General features: G+C 44.4%; 1 protein-coding gene across 3 annotated transcripts in view; it reads left to right on the forward strand.

The window, feature by feature from the left end:
- The window catches only part of pag1 (phosphoprotein membrane anchor with glycosphingolipid microdomains 1), a 341614-nt gene that overhangs the window by 12245 nt on the left and 315412 nt on the right, over positions 1–13957 (forward strand). The gene's annotated exons all lie outside the window — the stretch shown is intronic.

Raw genomic sequence — 13957 nt, forward strand, 5'->3', positions numbered from 1 at the left:
CTACAGGTGCAGCTTCGAGAATCCGGATTCCGGAACGATCAGTGGCAGGGTCGTCCGGAATCCGTAACATGTTCCGGAATCCAGACCCGCTGACCCTGCCGACCTCGGGGCCCCACCTCTGCTTGGCCTCACCGCCGCTCGCCTCACCTCGCCATTGCCCTTACCTCGGGGCATCCATGCCGACCCACCCGACTCGAATAGCTCCTCGCTGGGGCCGTGCCCGATGACCACCTAGGCGGGGGCGAATGGCCCGAATAGCTTCTCGGCGGGGACCCCTCCCCACTCTGACATTCTGAAATCCGGTAATACCCGAACCTGGGCAAGGGTGTTTCCAGATTCGTGACGTCAGAAAGCAAATCGAAAGCCCGGAATTCGGAACAGCCTCGGTCCCGAGGGTTCCGGATTTTAGACGCTGCACCTGTACAACAACAACAACTTGCATTTATATAGCGTCTTTAATGTAGTACAACGTCTCAAGGTGCATCACAGCAGTGTTATCAGGCAAAAGTTAACATCGAGCCACATAAGAGATATTAAGACAGGTGAAGTAGGTTTTAAGGATTGACTCCATCGCATTCCCACCTGTCTGTAACCTTTCCTGACCCGTCTGCAACTCCTTTTCTATTCTAGACATTCCCCTGTCCTCCACAGCTTTCCTCATTGTTTGCTGTTTAATCTCTTTATATTCCTGCTTTAAAGCATTTAAAGATAAATTTCTGCTTAATATTTATGGGAGGCAAATTATGGGCAAGGGATGCGTATTGTTGTATGCTCCCAACATGTGCCAGTAGTGGAAAATTTATCCTTAACTACACTATCAACAAGCTGTATGACTTACTTTTTAAACATAACTTTGCTTAAACAAACAATTTACCTCATAATGCTCAAAAGTTTATTATTTATTCAGTTCAATATTAAAACAATATCCGTAAGCTTCAAAAATAGGTCGAGATTTTTATATTGATTTTCAACAACAGTAAAGAGGTGATTGATTAAAGCAGAAATCCATTCTTCATAAACAATATATTTGACAGATAAGAAACCACAATCACAGATGATCACAATCATGGGTGTTTTGCCTCTGAACAGTTCATAATAGAAAACATTATGAATTACATCATCACTTGCCTTGAATTAAAGCTTGCAACTTCAAAACTGAAAAAGAGCTTGCATAAATTTGGTTGTAATTGACCAAAATTCCCTGGATTCTGGGGAGGTCCCAGCAGATTGGAAAACTGCAAATGTAACGCCCCTATTTAAAAAAGGAGGCAGATTAAAAAGCAGGCAACTATAGACCAGTTAGCCTAACATCTGTGGTTGGGAAAATGTTGGAGTCCATTATTAAAGAAGCAGTAGCAGGACATTTGGAAAAGCATAATATGGTCAGGCAGAGTCAGCATGGATTTATGAAGGGAAAGTCATGTTTGACAAATTTGCTGGAATTCTTTGAGGATGTAACGAAGAGGGTGGATAAAGGGGAACCAGTGGATGTGGTGTATTTAGACTTTCAGAAGGCATTTGACAAGGTGCCACATAAAAGGTTACTGCACAAGATAAAAGTTCACGGAGTTGGGGGTAATATATTAGTACGGATAGAAGATTGGTTAATGAACAGAGAGTCGGGATAAATGGTCAGTCTCTGGTTGGCAACCAGTAACTAGTGGGGTGCTGCAGGGATCAGTGCTGGGACTCCAACTATTTACAATCTATATTAATGACTTTGAAGAAGGGACTGAGTGTAACGTAGCCAAGTTTGCTGACTATACAAAGGTGGGAGGAAAAGCAATGTGTGAGGAGGACACACACAATCTGCAAAAGGACACAGACAGGCTAAGTGAGTGGGCAAAAATTTGGCAGATGGAGTTTAATGTTAGAAAGTGTGAGGTCATGCACTTTTGCAGAAAAAAAATCAAAGAGCAAGTTATTATTTAAATGGAGAAAGATTCCAAAGTGCCGCAGTACAGCAGGACCTGGGGGTACTTGTGCATGAAACACAAAAGGATAGTATGCAGGTACAGCAAGTGATCAGGAAGGCCAATGGTATCGTGGCCTTTATTGCAAAGGGGATGGAGTGTAAAAGCAGGGAAGTCTTGCTACAGCTGTATAAGGTATTGGTGAGGCCACACCTGGAATACTGCATGCAGTTTTGGTTTCTATATTTACGAAAGGATATATTCGCTTTGGAGGCAGTTCAGAGAAGGTTCGCTAGGTTGATTCCGGGGATGAGGGGGTTAATTTATGAGGAAAGGTTGAGTAGGTTGGGCCTCTACTCTATGGAATTCAGAAGAATGAGAAGTGATCTTATCAAAACGTATAAGATTATGAGGGGGCTTGACAAGGTGGATGCAGAGAGGATGTTTCCACTGATAGGGGAGACTAGAACTGGAGGGCACATTCTTAGAATAAGGGGCTTCCCATTTAAAACAGAGATGAGGAGAAATTTCTTCTGAGGGTTGTAAATCTGTGGAATTCACTGCCTCAGAGAGCTGTAGAAGCTGGGACATTGAATAAATTTAAGACAGAAATAGACAGTTTCTTAAACGATAAGGGGTTATGGGGAGCGGGTAGGGAAGTGATCAGATCACCCATGATCTTATTAAATGGCAGAGCAGGCTCAAGAGGTCGTGTGGCCTACTCCTGTTCCTATTTCTTATGTTCTTATGTTAAATGCAAAGAATAATCGAGATCAGGCAGACTGGAAAAGATATAAAGAACAGCAAAGGGATACAAAGAAAATAGTAAGAGCTGCAAATAGGAAATGCATGAAAAAACTTTCAAGGGATATCAAGAATAACTATAAAAGGTTTCACAAGTACATTAATAGAAAGAGAGTGGCTAAGGGTAATGTGAGCCACTTAAAGTTGGTATTGTAATTTGTTAGACTTCGCTAAATAATTACTTTGCTTCGGTCTTCACAGAAGAGGATAAATTGCTGGAAAAATAAAAATACATCAAGGGGAGGAACTAAGTAGATTTAATGGAAGCGAAAAAAATGGAATGGAGAAATAATGGGCCCAAGTTTCCACATGATTTGCGCCTGATTTTTAGGAGCAACTGGTGGAGAACGGACTATCTTAGAAATCGCAATTCTCCACATTTTTTTTTCTGCAGTTCTAGTCAGGTAGAACAGTTTCACTTTGGAACAGAATTTTTTTCTTCAAAAGGGGGCGTGTCCGGCCACTGACTCCTGATTTCAAAGTTTCCACAGTGAAAACGTACCCCAAACTAACTTAGAATGGAGCAAGTGAAGATTTTTGTAGAACTGAAAAAACCTTGTCTACACATTAAAAAATCAGGCGCAGGTTACAAATTTGGCGTCCAGAACGAGGTGGGGGAGGGAGGGGAAGGAAGTCATTAAATTCTATAATAAATCCTTATTTATACTTATACAAATAAATCCAACCTGAATAAACATTTATAAGCAAAGAAAAGATTAAATACACCATCTTCCTACCTGTGTGAAAGTGCTTCAGCCAGGGAGAATGCTGCAGGAAGCCTCACAAGTTGAGGCAGCCGTTCCCGCGGGGGGGGGGGGGGGGGGGAAGGAGGCGGGGGGGGGGGGAAGGAGGCGGGGGGGGGGGAGAAGGAGGCGGGGGGGGGAGGAAGCCGTTCCAGACGGCGGGCAGGCGGGAAGGAGACAGTGAGAAGGCTGCAGGAAGCCTCACAAGTTGAGCAGCCGTTCCCGATGGCGGGGGGGGGAGGTCGTCGGGAAACGACTGCCTCAACTTTCTGAGACTTCCTGCAGCCTTCTCACTGCTGCAAGAAGCCTCAGTGCTGATGTGCTGATGGCAATGTGCTTTTATTAAAAAATGTTCAAAAATTAAACAGCTACAAAGAACTACAGAAATGGCCGAGTGCCAATGTTTCCTTCACACTGCGCGTGCGCGAACGCTCCAACGCGCATGCGCAGGGTTGCCGGCAGGAAAAAAACTAATTTAAATGGTACCCGCCCCCTCCCACTTACAAAATCGGCGCGAGTGGTAGGCTCCGACCCCCTGGGCGCCGCGCCAGGCAGACATGGAGCTGCAGGGCGCTCCAGAATCGCGCGTTTTCTTTCTGGCGCGAAAAACGGGCGCCCAGCTCGGAGGGGCGCCCGTTTTTTATCGTGTGGAAACTTGGGGCCGATAAGGCAAATCTCCAGAACCTAATGGTTTCATTCTTGGCAGTAAAAGAAGTAGGTGAATAAATTGCAGGTGCTTTCGTTATCATCTTCCAAAACTCTCTCTATTCAAGTATTGTCACCTTGGATTGGAAAATTGCCAGTGCTACTCCTTTATTTCTGAAGGGTGGGAGAGAAACCAGGAAATTTTTGACCTATTATTCCATTTTCTATTGTGGGGAAGTTACTGAAATCTGTCATTAACGAGAGTGGCTGAGCAGTTGGACAAATATAAACCGATCAGAGAGCCAGCATGGATTTGTAAAGGATTTAAATCATAGGGGAAGAAATACGGAGGGTTTGCACCTCCCGTTAGTGCCCCCGGACATGGCGTGATACTGCTAATAATGTCTGCAGGACTTTAGCAGTGGTAACCAGTTTTTGCCCCAGAGGGAAAATTTGGTAGTGCTCCCTGAAGCTGCGCCGGGCGATGCTCGTGACAGCTTCAAGGGGCCGGGCTGTAGGCTGCTCGTGACAGCTTCAAGGGGCCGGGCTGTAGGCTGCTCGTGACAGCTTCAAGGGGCCGGGCTGTAGGCTGCTCGTGACAGCTTCAAGGGGCCGGGCTGTAGGCTGCTCGTGACAGCTTCAAGGGGCCGGGCTGTAGGCTGCTCGTGACAGCTTCAAGGGGCCGGGCTGTAGGCTGCTCGTGACAGCTTCAAGGGGCCGGGCTGTAGGCTGCTCGTGACAGCTTCAAGGGGCCGGGCTGTAGGCTGCTCGTGGAGTGAAATTTAAATGCGAGGTTGGGAATTGAAAAAAAAAAAATGACCAACTTACTGGTCGTAGCCACCTTCATGTTGGATCACTGGCTCCGTGCCGTGATCTTGCAGTCCAGCACTTCACTTGCATGCTGGGCTGATGCCACGGCACCCCGCTCCCTGGTGGTTCACGTAGGGACCTGTTTCTCCCCTATAGAGTCCCCTTCATTAAAGGGGAGGCCCTGTCTACGCAGTGGCGCTACGCGTCCACTGCGCCCCTCACTGACCCCTTCTTTCCCACTCACGCCCCACAGAGCAAGCGGAGCGCGATATTTTGCGCCCATTGTGTCAAACTAATCTAATTAAATTGGAGGTTGCTAACGTGGTAGATAAGTAGATAAATATGGACTTCCAGAAGGCATTCAGTAAGGTTTCACACAAGAGTTTGTTAGCAAAAATGAAAGCGCGTGGTATTAGAGACAACCCATTGACGTGGGTAGGGAATTGGCTAGAGGTAAGAGACAGAGAGTAGGGATAATGGGTACATACTTAAGTTGGTAGGATGGGACTAACGGTGTCGCACATGGATCCATACTGGGGCATCAGCTTTTCACAAAGTATATGTATCAATGACTTGGATGAACGAGTAAAGAGTCATATATCCAAGTTTGCTGACAACACCAAGTAGGTGGCACAGTTAGTAGTGTAGATGGGAGCAGAAAGTTGCAAAGGGACATTGATCGATTAAGTAAGTGTGCAAAACTGTGGCAGATGGAGTTCAGTGTGAGGTCATCAACTTTGGATCCAAGAAAGATCGATCAGAGTATTTTCTAAATTGTGAGAAGCAAGGAACTGAGGAGGACCAGGGAGATTTAGGGGTTCATGTGCAGAAATCGCTAAAAACTAGTGGACAGGTACAAAAAATAATTAAAACTGCTTAATAGAATAGAATGTTTGCCTTTAGCTCAAGGGGACTGGAATACAAAGGAGTGGAAGTTATGCTACAGTTGTATAACGTTCTGGTTCAATTCCATCTGGAGTACCGCGTTCAGTTCTGGATACCGCATCTCAGGAAGGATATATTGGGCTTGGAGTGGGTGCGATGAAGGTGGGAGGGAGGGGGGGCCTCGGGGGCGGGATGGGGTAGTGGGGACGACGGCGACATTATAACCGCATACACTGAAAGTAATGATTACTTTGTTTTTACTTCCAGTTGTCAAGTAATGTTGGTCACATTACATTGTAATCAATTAGTCTCGTAACATTACACTTGCAGTGCCATCTACAGCAGCAATATAATTTGAATCTTGAGACCACTCACCTTTTTTAATGTCTTGTCTATCCACTGTTCTCCCTCCTGGCCATCCCTTCAGACATATCTGGGAGTGCATGTTTTGTGGTTTTAGGATTTTGATTCTTCGTCAAAACAAACTGCTGTTACATTGCATGAACAGGGATTTTTTTTTAATACAAACCAGAAGTGGGATGTCATGCAGTGAAGTCTCTGACATCAAAAAGTAATTAATAGAGCAAACCTGCCACTTAGGTTTGCCCAGAACAAATCCAGGACTATATTAATTCTTCTTGTCTTCTGAGGATGCATATCATTGAAGAATTAAGAAAACTACAAGGTAGGTAATCTAATCTTTAAAATAAGTCTTTTTTTTAACTTGTACTCAACTTATAACCAAGATCTTGCTACTTGTGTAGTCTTTCATAACAGTAGTCATTTTGAAAATATTTTACAGTTACACTGTTTTGTGGGGTAATTTAAAAGTATTGCTGGAACAGCTCCATATATCCTAGCTAAACATCACAGAACCTCGGACCAAAGAGGTGGTTATAACAAGCGGAGTGAATGATCTGCTGACTCGTTCAACTGAGACTGTATGTTGTACCTGATTCTTGGGAGGGGGCAGATCATCTATAGAAATAGAAGAGCAACCGATGTTGGAACACTGCCTGTCTAATACCCCTTGAAATATTACTTCAACTATGGCATTATACTGTGTGTCCTGCAGTTGCACTTGAGTGTATGTCTAGTTGACTAGGCAGCATAGAAAGAGCATGAGCAGAATATAATAAAGAATATTCAGCATGGATTTCAAATGGGAAAATAATGCAGGAAGCCTTATTGAATTATTTTAAGAAGTAACTGAAAGAGTAGACAGGGGTAATGCAGTAAATGTAATATATTTGGATTATCAAAAGACCTATAATAAAGTTGCATAGTAGACTCATAACTAAGGTCAGAGCATGTGGTGTCAGGGCACACGTAGCAGAATGGATAGCAAGATGGCTACAGAACAGAAAAGATGGTGGGTGTTAAGGGGAGCTACTCAGACTGGCAGAAGGTAGGATGTGGTATTCCACAAGTTTTGCTGTTTTACATAAACGATTTGATCTTGGGAATCAGAATTACAATTTCAAAATTTGAGGACGCCACCAAATTGGGGGATAGTTAATACTGAGGAAGACTGCGATTAAAATACAAGTGATATTAAAATAATTGCAGAATGAGTGTGTAATTGGCAACTAAATGTCTATAGATGAGTGCAAGGTGTTACATTTTGGTAGGAAGAATAGGAGGCCATATAATGCTTGGAAAATAAGAGTCTAAATGGGATAGCAAAGCAAAGGGATCTGGGGTACAGATACATAGAATCATAGAATGGTTACAGCACAGAAGGAGGCCATTTGGCGTGTTGAGCCCTTACCAGCTCTCTACAAGAGCACTTCAGCTCGTTCCACTCCCCTGCCCTTTCCCTGTAGCTCGGCAAATTTTTTCCCTCAGATACTTATCCAATTCCTTCTTGAAAGCCACAAAGTCTACCTCCACCACCCTTTCAAGCAGTGCATTCCAGATCCTAACCACTCACTGCTTAAAATTTTTCCTCGTGTCACCTTTGGTTCTTTTACCAATCACCTTAAATCTGTGTCCTTTGGTTCTTGATGCTTCTGCCACGGGAATAGTTTCTCTCTCAATACTCTGTCTAGACCCCTCATGATTTTAAACACCTCTATCAAATCTCTTCGCAACCTTCTCTGTTCCAAGGAGAACAACCCCAGCTTATCCCAGTCTATCCACGTAACTGAAGTCCCTCATCCCTGGACCCATTCTTGTAAATCTTTTCTGCACCCTCTCTAACACAAGAAATAGGAGCAGGAGTAGGCCATTTGACACCTCAAGCCTGCTCTGCAATTTAATAATATCATGGCTGATCTGATCATGGATTCGGTTCCACTTTCCTGCCCCCTCCCCATAATCCTTTATTTCCCTTATCGCTCAAAAATCTGTCTGTCTCCGCCTTAAATATATTCATTGACCCAGCCTCCACAGCTCTCTGGGGCAGAGAATTCCACAGATTTACAACCCTCTGAGAGAAGAAATTCCTCCTCATCTCAGTTTTAAATGGGCGGCCCCTTATTCTGAGACTATGCCCCCTAGTTTTAGTTTCCCCTATGAATGGAAATATCCTCTCTTCATCCAATTTGTCGAGCTATCTCATTATCTTATGTTTCGATAAGATCACCTCTCATTCTTCTGAACTCCAATGTGTATAGTCCCAACCTACTCAACCTATCTTAAGTCAACCTCCTTATCACTGGAATCAACCTAGTGAGCCTTCTCTGAACAGCCTCCAGTGCAAGTATTTCCTTAAATACGGAGACCAAAATGGCACGCAGTACTCCAGGTGTGGCCTCACCAATACCCTGTACAGTTGTAACAGGACTTCTCTGCTTTTATACTCTATCCCTCTTGCAATAAAGGCCAACATTCCATTTGCCTTCCTGATTATTTGCCAGGACTCCCAGATCTCTCTGTACTGGAGCACTTTGCAATTTTTCTCCATTTAAATGATAATTTACTTTTCTATTTTTTTCTGCCAAAGTGGATAACCTCACATTTTCCTACATTATACTCATCTGCCAAATTTTTGCCCACTCATTTGGCCTGTCTATATCCCTTTGCAAATTTTTTGTGTCCTCCTCACAATTTGCTTTCCCTCCCATCTTTGTATCATCAGCAAACTTGTCTACATTACACTGGTCCCTTCATCCAAGTCATTAATATAGATTGTAAATAGTTGAGGCCCCAGTACCGATCCCTGCGGCATTCCACTAGCTACTGTTTGCCAACTGGAAAATGACCCATTTATCCCAACTCTGTTTTCTGTTAGTTAGCCAATCCTCTATCCATGCTAATATATCACCCCCAACTCCATGAACTTTTATCTTGTGCAGTAACCTTTTATGTGGCACCTTATCGAATGCCTTCTGGAAATCCAAATACACCACATCCACTGGTTTCCCCCTTGTCCACCCTGCTCATTACATCCTCAAAGAACTCAAGCAAATTTGTCAAACATGATTTCCCTTTCATAAAACCAAGCTGACTCTGCTTGATTGAATTATGCTTTTCCAAATATCCTGCTACTGCTTCCTTAATAATGGACTCCAGCATTTTCCCAACGACAGATGTTGGGCTAACTGGTCTATAGTTCCCTGCTTTCTGTTTTCCTCCTTTTTTAAATAGGGACATTACATTTGTGGTTTTCCAATCCATTGGGACCTCCAGAATCCAGGGAATATTGGTAGATTACAACCAATACATCCACTATCTCTGCAGCCACTTCTTTTAGGACCCTACCATGCAAGACATCGGGTCCACGGGACTTGTCCACCTTTAGTCCCATTATTTTACAGAGTACTACTACTTTAGTGATAGTGATTGTTTTAAGATGCTCCCCCCCCTCTATCCCCTTGATTATCCTCTATTGGGATGTTTTTAGTGTCTTCTACTGTGAAGACTGATACAAAATATTTGCTCAAAGTCTCTGCCATTTCCCTGTTCCCCATTATTTATCATCATAGGCAGTCCCTCAAAATCGACTCTAAAAGTGAGTTCTCTGGTGACCGAACAATCCAATACGGGAATTACAGTCTCTGTCTGTCCCACCTGTGATAGTCGTTGGAGGAAAAAGTGGGTGGGGAGTATGGTTTGCCACATGCTCCTTCCGCTGCCTGCGCTTGTTTTCTGCATGCTCTCAACTCAGCGCCCTCCCGGATGCTCTTCCTCCACTTAGGACGGTCTTTGGCCATGGACTCCCAGGTGTCCGTGGGGATGTTGCAATTTATCAAGGAGGCTTTGAGGGTGTCCTTGAAACGTTTCCTCTGCCCACCTGGGGCTCGCTTGCCGTGCAGGAATTCTGAGTAGAGTGCTTGCTTTGGGAGTCTTGTGTCGGGCTTGCGAACAATGTGGCCGCCCAAAGGAGCTGGTCGAGTGTGGTCAGTGCTTCGATGCTGGGGATGTTGGCTTGATCGAGAACACTGATGTTGGTGCGTCTATCCTCCCAGGGGATTTGCAGGATCTTGCGGAGACATCGTTGGTTGTATTTCTCCAGCAATTTGGTGTCTACTGTATATGGTCCACGTCTCTGAGCCATACAGGAGGGTGGGTATCACTACAGCCCTGTAGACCATAAGCTTGGTGGCAGATTTGAGGGCCTGATCTTTGAACACTCCTCCTCAAGCGACCAACGGCTGTGCTGGCACACTGGAGGCGGTGTTGAACCTCGTCGGGCTCCCAAAGTATGGAAAGTGATCCACGTTGTGCAAGGCCGCTCCATGGATCTTGATGACTGGGGGGCAGTGCTGTGTGTCGGGGTCAGGTTGGTGGAGGACCTCTGTCTTATGGATGTTTAGTGTAAAGTCCATGCTTTTGTACGCCTCGGTGAAGATGTTGACAATGGCTTGGAGTTCAGCCTCTGAATGTGCGCAGTCGCAAGTGTCGTCCGCATACTGTAGTTCGATGAGAGGATGGGATGGTCTTGGATCTAGCCTGGAGGCGATGAAGGTTGATCAGGTTCCCACTGGTTCCATAGTTTAATTCCACTCCAGCGTGGAGCTTGTTGAGCGTGAGTTGGAGCATTGCAGCGAGGAAGATCGAGAAGCGGGTTGACGCGATGACTCAGCCTTGCTTGACCCTGGTCCCGATGTGGGTCTGTGGTGGATCCATTGGTCAGGATCATGGTTTGCATGTTGTTGTGGAGCAGGCGGAGGAAGGCGACAAACTTTTGGGCGCAGCTGAAACAGAGGAGGATGCTCCATAGTTCCTCGCGGTTAACCGTGTCAAAGGCTTTTTGTAAGGTCAAAGGCTATGTACAAGGGTTGGTGCTGTTCCCTGCATTTCTCTTGCAGTTTTCGCACCATGAAGATCATACCCGTAGTGGATGGAATCAGCACCGTGACTCTGGGAGGAGCTTCTCAGCCACGGGGAGAAGACAGTTGAGGAGGATTCTAGCAATGACTGACTTTCCCAGTGGCCGACAACAGGGAGATTCCTCTGTACTTGCCGCAGTCAGACTTATCCCCTTTTTTAAAGATAGTCCCGATTACTGCATCTCTGAGATCTCTTCCAGATGAGAGAGATGAGGTGATACATTCGTGCCAATAGTGCCTCTCCGCCATACTTTAGTGCCTCAGCGGGGATTCCATCCAGTCCCGATGCCTTGTTGTTCTTTAGCTGAAAGATGGCCTTTTCTACCTCGTGCAGGGCAGCGATTTTGCTGAGATAGTGGTGGGTAGCATGCTGCAGAGTTTCTATTAAGGAGATCTTCGAAGTGCTCCTTCCAGTGGGTCCTGTAGTCTCTGCCATTTCCCTGTTCCCATTATTAATTCCTCAGTCTCATCCTCTAGTGGACCAACATTTACTTTAGCCACTCTTTTCCTTTTTATGTACTTGTAGAAACTCTTACGTGCTAGTTTACTTTCATAATCTATCTTCCCTCTTGTTTTAGTCGTTCTTTGCTGGCTTTTAAATGATTCCCAATCCTCTGGCCTCCCACTAGTCTGGGCCATATTGTAGGCACTTGTCTTCAATTTGATACTATCCCTTATTTCCTTAGTTAGCCACAGATGGTTATCCTTTCTCTTGCAGCCTTTACTTCTCATTGGGATATATTTTTGTTGAATCATGAAATATCTCTTTAAATGTCTACCACTGCTCATCAACCGTCCTACTCTTTAATCTATTTTCCCAGTCCACTTTAGCCAACTCTGTCTTCATACCGTTGTAGTCTCCTTTATTTAAGCTTAGGACACTGGTTACAGATCCAACTTTCTCACCCTCCAACTGAATTTTAAATTCTGCCATGTTATGGTCACTCATTCCTAAACAATCCTTTACTAAGAGATCGTTTATTAATCCTGTCTCATTATACAGTACCAGATCTAAGATAGCTTGCTGCCTGGTTGGTTTCGCAACGTACTGTTCAAGGGATCTATCCTGGATACACTCTATGAACTCTTCCTCAAGGCTAGCCTGGCCAATTTGCTTTGTCCAATCAATATGAAGGTTAAAATCGCCCATGATTATTGCCGTTCCTTTTTTACAAGTCTCCATTATTTCTTGATTTATATTCCGTCCAACAATGTAGCTACTGTTAGGGGGCCTATAGACTATGCCTACCAGTGACTTTTTCCCCTTTTTGTTTCTTATCTTCAGCCAAACTGATTTAACATCTTGATCTTCTGAGCCAATATCATTTCTCACTAACTCACTGATCTCATCCTTTATTAACAGAGCTACTGCATCTCCTCTTCCTCTCTGTCTATCCTTTCGAATTGTCAAATACCCCATAATATTTAGTTCCCAGCCTTGGTCGCCTTGCAACCACGTCTCTGTAATGGCAATCAGATCATACCCATTTGTATTTATTTGTGCTGTCAACGCATCTATTTTGTTATGACTGCTGCGTGTATTCAGATGAGGCCTACACATCCTTCCTAAGTTGCGGTGCCCAAAATTGGACACAATACTACAGTTGAGGCCAAACTAGTGTTTTATAAGGGTTCATCATAACTTCCTTGCTTTTGTACTCTGCCTCTATTTTTAAAGCCCAGGATCCTGTATGCTTTTTCAAACACTTTCTCAACCTGCCCTGCCACCCTCAACAATTTGTATACCCCAGATATCTCTGTTCATCCACTTCCTTTAGGATTGTACCCTTTAGTTTATATTGTCTCACCTTGTTCTTCCGACCAAAATATATCACTTCGCATCCTCTGCATTAACTTTCATTTGCTACGTGACCTCCCATTTCACCAGCCTGTGTCTGTCTTCTTGAAGTCTATCATTATCCTCCTCATTGTTCACTATACTCCCAAGTATTGTGTCATCTGCAAATTCTGAAATTGTGCCCTGTACCCAATTCCAAGTCATTCATTAATATCAAGTAAAGGAGTTGTCTGAGTACCGGCCCCTGGGGAACACCCAGCTTCTCTGTCTTAAGACAACTGTTCACCACTACTCTCTTTCCTGTCACTTAACCAACTTCGTATCCATGCTACCACTGTCCCTTTTATTCCATGGACTGCAAGTTTGCTGGCAAGCCGATTATGTGGCACTTCATTAAACGCCTTTTGGTAGTCCATATACACCACGTCAACTGCATTGCCCTCAGCAACCTTCTCTGTTACCTCATCAAAAACTCGATCAAGTTAGTTAAACGCTATAGGGCTAGACTTTCCATTTCACGTTGCCCATCTATCGCCCAAAACGGACCTCTATCGCCCATTTTGAGGAAAAAAGTGGAAACTAGGCCAGAAATATCACTGGAAAAATAGGCCACCAAGTTTCGGTTCACTTCGCCGAGCTGATCGCCCACACAAGGCCCATCCCAACTTTTGGCACATCGCCGGCACAAGGCTGGGCTGATGGAAGGCTGAAAACATCGCTGAGAAATAGTTGCTTTTCCCGGGCCTTACAGAGAGAATGAGCACTACGGGCGTCATTTTGAAGATCGGAGGAAAGAGGGAGACAGCCCAAAAATCGTGCTTGGATGGTTGAGAGTGATTTATTGGTCCTGTGTAGATAGGTCTACTCAGATTTTTAATTCTATTTAATTTTACTAATGGTAGCCTAGTGGATTAGGCATTTTTCATTTATACCTATTGAAAATAATTATTTATATTGAAGGGGGCCTAGTGTTAGACTGGGGCTTGTATAGAGAGAGTAGTTTAATAGATTCACATTCTTTAGTGAAAAGTTCATTTTATAGCAATTGAAAATAATTATTGATGGTGATGGGGCCTATGCTTT

This window comes from Pristiophorus japonicus, chromosome 1, assembly GCF_044704955.1.
Source record: "Pristiophorus japonicus isolate sPriJap1 chromosome 1, sPriJap1.hap1, whole genome shotgun sequence".
NCBI classification, from domain to species: domain Eukaryota; kingdom Metazoa; phylum Chordata; class Chondrichthyes; family Pristiophoridae; genus Pristiophorus; species Pristiophorus japonicus.